The following is a 7,619-nucleotide window of genomic DNA, read 5'->3' as shown; positions in this document are numbered from 1 at the left end:
ATAGGCAAGTTACCTAACTTCTCTAAGTTTCCTCATCTGTTAACAGGAAGAATATACTATAGATCACAGAGGGTTGTTAGAAAGATTAAATGAGATAATATGTGTGAAAGGTTGTTGCTGAGCTGTGAAAGACACCAGGATTCTTGGTCTCCAATGGAGAGGAATTGGATCTGGGGCTAGTGACGAGGCTTGATCCCAGAGCTTTTGTGTAGTGAAGTTTTATTAAAGAATAAAAGAGAAAGCTTCTGACATAGACACCAAAAGGGGGCAGAAAGAGTGCCCCCCTGCTAGTCTTTAGCTGATGTTATATAGCTACTAGCAGGCTGCTAATTAGAGAGAGGAAATGTCTCAAAACTCAGAGACTGGCACCAAGCCCCTCACCCACAACATGCATTTTGAGATAACATTGGCACAAGGTGAGTTGTCTGGGGCCATAAAACTATTGATGTGAATCTTGAAGAAAGGCAGTTTTTCAAGCAAATACATAGTCTCATTAACATAGCTTAAGAGAACATTTGCAGGAGTAAAACATACTGGTTTGTCAAGTCAGCTTTGAATCTTAGGCGGAACTGACTTGAAGACAGAGTCTAGGGTAAATACATAGTTTATTAACATAGCTTAAGAAAATCAAGGCAATACCAAAGATTGTTCAAACTACTGTACAATTGCATTCATATCACATGCTAGCAAAGTAAAGCTCAAAATTCTCCAAGCCAGGCTTCAGCAGTATGTGAACCATGAACTTCCAGATGTTCAAGCTGGATTTAGAAAAGGCAGAGGAACCAGAGATCAAATTGCCAACATCCACTGGATCATCAAAAAAGCAAGAGAGCTCCAGAAAAACACCTACTTCTACTTTATTGACTATGCCAAAGCCTTTGACTGTGTGGATTAGAACAAACTGTAGAAAATTCTTAAAGAGATGGGAATACCAGACCACCTGACCTGCCTCCTGAGAAATGTGTATGCAGGTCAGGAAGCAACAGTTAGAACTGGACATGGAACAACACACTGGTTCCAAATAGGAAAAGGAGTACGTCAAGGCTGTATATTGTCACTCTGCTTATTTAACTTCTATGCTGAGTACATCATGAGAAACGTTGGACTGGATGAAGCACAAACTAGAATCAAGATTGCCAGGAGAAATATCAATAACCTCAGATACTCAGATGACCCCACCCTTATGGCAGAAAGCAAAGAAGAACTAAAAAGCCTCTTGATGAAAGTGAAAGAGGAGAGTAAAAAAGCTAGCTTAAAACTCAACATTCAGAAAATCAAGATCACGGCATCCAGTCCCATCACTTCATGGCAAATAGATGGGGAAACAATGGAGACAGTGAGAGAATTTATTTTTGGGGGCTCCAAAATCACTGCAGATGGTGACTGCAGCCATGAAATTAAAAGACGCTTGCTCATTGGAAGAAAAGCTATGACTAACCTAGACAGCATATTAAAAAGCAGAGACATGACTTTGCCAACAAAGGACTGTCTAGTCAAAGCTATGGTTTTTCCAGTAGTCATGTACAGATGTGAGAGTTGGACTATAAAGAAAGCTGAGTGCTGAAGAATTGGTGCTTTTGAATTGTGGTGTTGGAGAAGACTCTTGAGAGTCCCTTGAACTGCAAGGAGATCCAACCTTGGATCAATCCTAAAGGAAATCAATCTTGAATATTCATTGGAAGGACTGATACTGAAGCTGAAACTCTAATAATTTGGCTGCAGTCACCATCTGCAATGATTTTGGAGCCCAAGAAAATAAAGCCTCTCACTGTCTCCATTGTTTCCCCCATCTATTTGCCACAAAGTGATGGGACCAGATGACATGATCTTCACCTGATGTGAAGAACTTATTCATTGGAAAGGACCATGATGCTGGGAAAGATTGAAGGTGGGGGAAGAAGGGGACAACAGAGGATGAGATGGTTGGATGACATCACCTACTCGATGGACGTGAGTTTGAGTAAGCTCTGGGAGTTGCTGAAGGACAGGGAAGCTTGGCATGCTGCAGTCCATGGGGTTGCAAAGAGCTGGACACAACTGAGAGACTGAACTGAACTGAAGAAAAACATTTTCATAAGAAAAATGCACTGAGAAATAAATGTAAAAGAAACAAAAGAGACCATAGCAAAAATCAACAAAGCTAAAAGCTGGTTCTTTGAGAAGATTAATAAAATTGACAAACCATTAGCTTAACTCATCAAGAAACAAGGGGAGAAGAATCAAATCAAAAAAATTAGAAATGAAAATGGAGAAATCACGACAGACAACAGAAATACAAAGGATCATTAAAAACTACTATCAGCAACTATATGCCAATAAAATGGACAACTTGGATGAAATCAACAAATTCTTAGAAAAGTACAACTTTCCCAAAGTGAACCAGGAAGAAATAGAAAATCTTAACAGACCCAACACAAGCATGGAAATTGAAACTGTAATCAGAAATCTTCCAGCAAACCAAAGCTCAGGACCAGAGAGCTTCACAGCTGAATTCTACCACAAATTTATTTTTTAAAAATTATTATTATTATTATTTTTACTTTACAATATTGTATTGGTTCCAAAAATTTAGAGAATAGCTAACACCTATCCGACTCAAACTCTTCCAGAAAATTGCAGAGGAAGGTAAACTTCCAAACTCATTCTATGAGGCCACCATCACCCTAATATCAAAACCAGACAAAGATGCCACAAAAAAAGAAAACTACAGGCCAATATCACTGATGAACATAGATGCAAAAATCCTTAACAAAATTCTAGCAAACAGAATCCAACAGCATATTTAAAAGATCATACATCATGACCAAATGGGCTTTATCCCAGGGATACAAGGATTCTTCAATATTCACAAATCAATCACAAATATACCACATTAACAAATTGAAAGATAAAAACCATATGATTATCTCAATAGATGCAGAGAAAGCCTTTGACAAATTTCAACATCCATTTATGATAAAAACCCTCCAGAAAGCAGGAATAAAAGGAATATACCTCAAAATAATAAAAGCTATATATGACAAACCCACAGCAAACATTATCCTCAATGGTGAAAAAATAAAAGCATTTCTCCTAAAGTCAGGAACAATACAAGGGCACCCATTCTCACCACTACTATTCAACATAGTTTTGGAAGTTTTGGCCACAGCAATCAGAGAAGAAAAAGAAATAAAAAGAATCCAGAATGGAAAAGAAGAAGTAAAACTCTCACTTTTTGCAGATGACATGATCCTCTACACAGAAAACCCTAAAGACACCACCAGAAAATTACTAGAGCTAATCAATGAATATTGTGAAGTTGCGTTATATAAAATCAACACACATAAATCCCTTGCATTCCTATACACTAACAATGAGAAAACAGAATGAGGAATTAAGTAAACAATTCCATTCACCATTGTGATGAAAAGAATAAAATACTTAGGAATAAATCTACCTAAAGAAACAAAAGACCTATATATAGAAAACTATAAAACACTGATGAAGGAAATCAAAGATGACACAAATAGATGGAGAAATATACCATGTTCATGGATTGGAAGAATCAACATAGTGAAAATGAGCATACCACCCAAAGCAACCTATAGATTCAATGCAATCCCTATCAAACTACCAATGGTATTTTTCACAGAACTAGAACAAATAATTTCACAATTTGTATGGAAATACAAAAACCTCGAATAGCCAGAGCAATCTTGAGAAAGAAGAATGGAACTGGAGGAATCAACCTGCTTGACTTCAGGCTGTACTAGAAAGCTACAGTATGGTACTGGCACAAAGACAGAAATATAGATCAATGGAACAAATAGAAAGCCCAGAGATAAATCCACACACCAATGGACAACTTATCTTTGACAAAGGAGGCAAAAATATACAATGGAGAAAAGACAGTCTCTTTAACAAGTGGTGCTGGGAAAACTGGTCAACCACTTGTAAAAGAATGAAACTAGAACATTTTCTAACACCATACACAAAAATAAACTCAAAATGGATTAAAGATCTAAATGTAAGACCAGAAACTATTAAACTCCTAGAGGAGAACATAGGCAAAACACTCTCCGACATAAACCACAGCAGGATCCTCTATGATCCACCTCCCAGAATATTGGAAATAAAAGCAAAAATAAACAAATGGGACCCAATTAAACTTAAAAGCTTTTCCACAATGAAGGAAACTCTAAGCAAGGTGAAAAGACAGCCTTCAGAATGGGAGAAAATAATAGTAAGTGAAGCAACTGACAAAGAATTAATCTCAAGAATATACAAGCAACTCCTGCAGCTCAATTTCAGAGAAATAAATGACCCAATCAAAAAATGGGCCAAAAAACTAAACAGACATTTCTCCAAAGAAGACATACAGATGGCTAACACATGAAAAGATGCTCAACATCACTCATTATCAGAGAAATGCAAATCAAAACCACAATGAGGTACCATTTCATGCCAGTCAGAATGGCTGCTATCTAAAAGTCTACAAACAATAAATGTCAGAGAGGGTGTGGAGAAAAGGGAACCCTCTTACACTGTTGGTGGGAATGCAAACTAGTACAGCCACTATGGAGAACAGTATGGAGATTCCTTAAAATACTGGAAATAGAACTGCCATATGACCCAGCAATCCCACTGCTGGCATACAAATCAAGGAAACCAGAACTGAAAGAGACACGTGTACCCCAGTGTTCATCGCAGCACTGTTTATAATAGCCAGGACATGGAAGCAACCTAGATGTCTATCAGCAGATGAATGGATAAGAAAGCTGTGGTACATATACACAATGGAATATTACTCAGCCATTAAAAAGAACACATTGCACATTTGAATCAGTTCTAATAAGGTGGATGAAACTGGAGCCTATTATACAGAGTGAAGTAAGCCAGAAGGAAAAACACCAATACAGTATACTAATGCATATATATGGAATTTAGAAAGATGGTAATGATAACCCTGTATGTGAGACAGCAAAAGAGACACAAATGTATAGAACAGTCTTTTGGACTCTGTGGGAGAGGGAGAGGGTGGGATGATTTGGGAGAATGGCATTAAAACATGTATAATATCATATAAGAAATGAATTGCCAGTCCAGGTTCGATGCAGGATACAGGATGCTTGGGGCTGGTGCACTGGGATTACCCAGAGGGATGGTACAGGGAAGGAGGTGGGAGGGGGATTCAGGATGGGGAACACGTGTACACCCGTGGTGGATTCATGTCAATGTATGGCAAAAACCACTACAATATTGAAAAGTAATTAGCCTCCAATTAAAGTAAATAAATTAAAAAAGAAAAAGAAAAACACATTGGTTAGCTCAAGGTTTGAGAAAAGTTAAGTTCAGGTGGAACAAGGTATCATCATGGCAACACAGAATTTTAAAAGAAATAAACAAATGGGACCTAATTAAACTTAAAAGCTTCTGCACAACAAAGGAAACTATTAGCAAGGTGAAAAGGCAGCCTTCAGAATGGGAGAAAATAATAATAAATGAAGCAATGGACAAACAACTAATCTCAAAAATATACAAGCAACTCCTACAGCTCAACTCCAGAAAAATAAATGACCCAATCAAAAAATGGGCCAAAGAACTAAATAGACATTTCTTCAAAGAAGACATACAAATGGCTAACAAACACATGAAAAGATGCTCAACATCACTCATTATCAGAGAAATGCAAATCAAAACCACCATGAGGTACCATTTCACACCAGTCAGAATGGCTGCGATCCATAAGTTTACAAGCAATAAATGCTGGAGAGGGTGTGGAGAAAAGGGAACTCTCTTACACTGTTGGTGGGAATGCAAACTAGTATAGCCACTATGGAGAACAGTGTGGAGATTCCTTAAAAAACTGGAAATAGAACTGCCTTATGACCCAGCAATCCCACTACTGGGCATACACACTGAGGAAACCAGAAGGGAAAGAGACACGTGTACCCCAATGTTCATCGCAGCACTGTTTATAATAGCCAGGACATGGAAGCAACCTAGATGCCCATCAGCAGATGAATGGATAAGAAAGCTGTGGTACACATACACAATGGAGTATTACTCAGCCATTAAAAAGAATACATTTGAATCAGTTCTAATGAGATGGATGAAACTGGAACCTATTACACAGAGTGAAGTAAGCCAGAAAGAAAAACACCAATACAGTATACTAATGCATATATATGGAATTTAGAAAGATGGTAACAATAACCCTGTGTACGAGACAGCAAAAGAGACACTGATATATAGATCAGTCTTATGGACTCTGTGGGAGAGGGAGAGGGTGGGGAGATTTGGGAGAATAGCAGTGAAACATGTATAATATCATGTATGAAACGAGTCACCAGTCCAGGTTCGATGCACAGTACTGGATGCTTGGGGCTGGTGCACTGGGATGACCCAGAGGGAGGGTATGGGGAGGGAGGAGGGAGGAGGGTTCAGGATGGGGAACACAGGTATACCTGTGGTGGATTCATTTCGATATTTGGCAAAACTAATTCAATATTGTAAAGTTTAAAAATAAAATAAAATTTAAAAAGAAAAAAAAAATAAAAGAAATATTTTAAATTTGTTTCAGTTCACTCGCTCAGTCGTGTCCAACTCTTTGCCACCCCATGAATCACAGCATGCCAGGCCTCCCTGTCCATCACCAACTCCCAGAGTTCACTCAAACTTATGTCCATCGAGTCGGTGATGCCATCCAGCCATTTCATCCTCTGTCCTCCCCTTCTCCTCCTGCCCCCAATCCCTCCCAGCATCAGTGTCTTTTCCAATGAGTCAACTCTTCGCATGAGGTGGCCAAAGTATTGGAGTTTCAGCTTTAGCATCAGTCCTTCCAAAGAATACCCAGGACTGATCTCCTTCAGAATGGACTGGTTGGATCTCCTTGCAGTCCAAGGGACTCTCAAGAGTCTTCTCCAACACCCACAGTTCAAAAGCATCAATTCTTCGGCGCTCAGCCTTCTTCACAGTCCAACTCTCACATTCATACATGAGCACTGGAAAAACCATAGCCTAGATGGACCTTTGTTGGCAAAGTAATATCTCTGATTTTAATATGCTGTCTAGATTGGCCATAACTTTGCTTCCAAAGAGTAAGCGTCTTTTAATTTCATGGCTGCAGTCATCATCTGCAGTGATTTTGGAGCCCCCAAAAATAAAGTCTGACACTGTTTCCATTGCTTCCCCATCTATTTGCCATGAAGTGATGGGACCAGATGCCATGACCTTCGTTTTCTGAATGTTGAGCTTTAAGCCAACTTTTTCACTCTCCTCTTTCACTTTCATCAAGAGGCTTTTTAGTTCCTCTTCAGTTTCTGTCATAAGGGTGGGGTCATCTGCATATCTGAGGTTATTGATATTTCTCCCGGCAATCTTGATTCCAACTTGTGTTTCTTCCAGTCCAGCGTTTCTCATGATGTACTCTGCATATAAGTTAAATAAGCAGGGTGACAATATACAGCCTTGACGTACTCCTTTTCCTATTTGGAACCAGTCTGTTGTTCCATGTCCAGTTCTAACTGTTGCTTCCTGACCTGCATATAGGTTTCTCAAGAGGCAGGTCAGGTGGTCTGGTGTTCCCATCTCTTTCAGAATTTTCCACAGTTTATTGTGATCCACACAGTCAAAGGCTT

The sequence above is a fragment of the Bos indicus genome, chromosome 3 (assembly GCF_029378745.1).
Source record: "Bos indicus isolate NIAB-ARS_2022 breed Sahiwal x Tharparkar chromosome 3, NIAB-ARS_B.indTharparkar_mat_pri_1.0, whole genome shotgun sequence".
Classification (NCBI taxonomy): domain Eukaryota; kingdom Metazoa; phylum Chordata; class Mammalia; order Artiodactyla; family Bovidae; genus Bos; species Bos indicus.
This window is presented reverse-complemented; position numbering follows the sequence as displayed.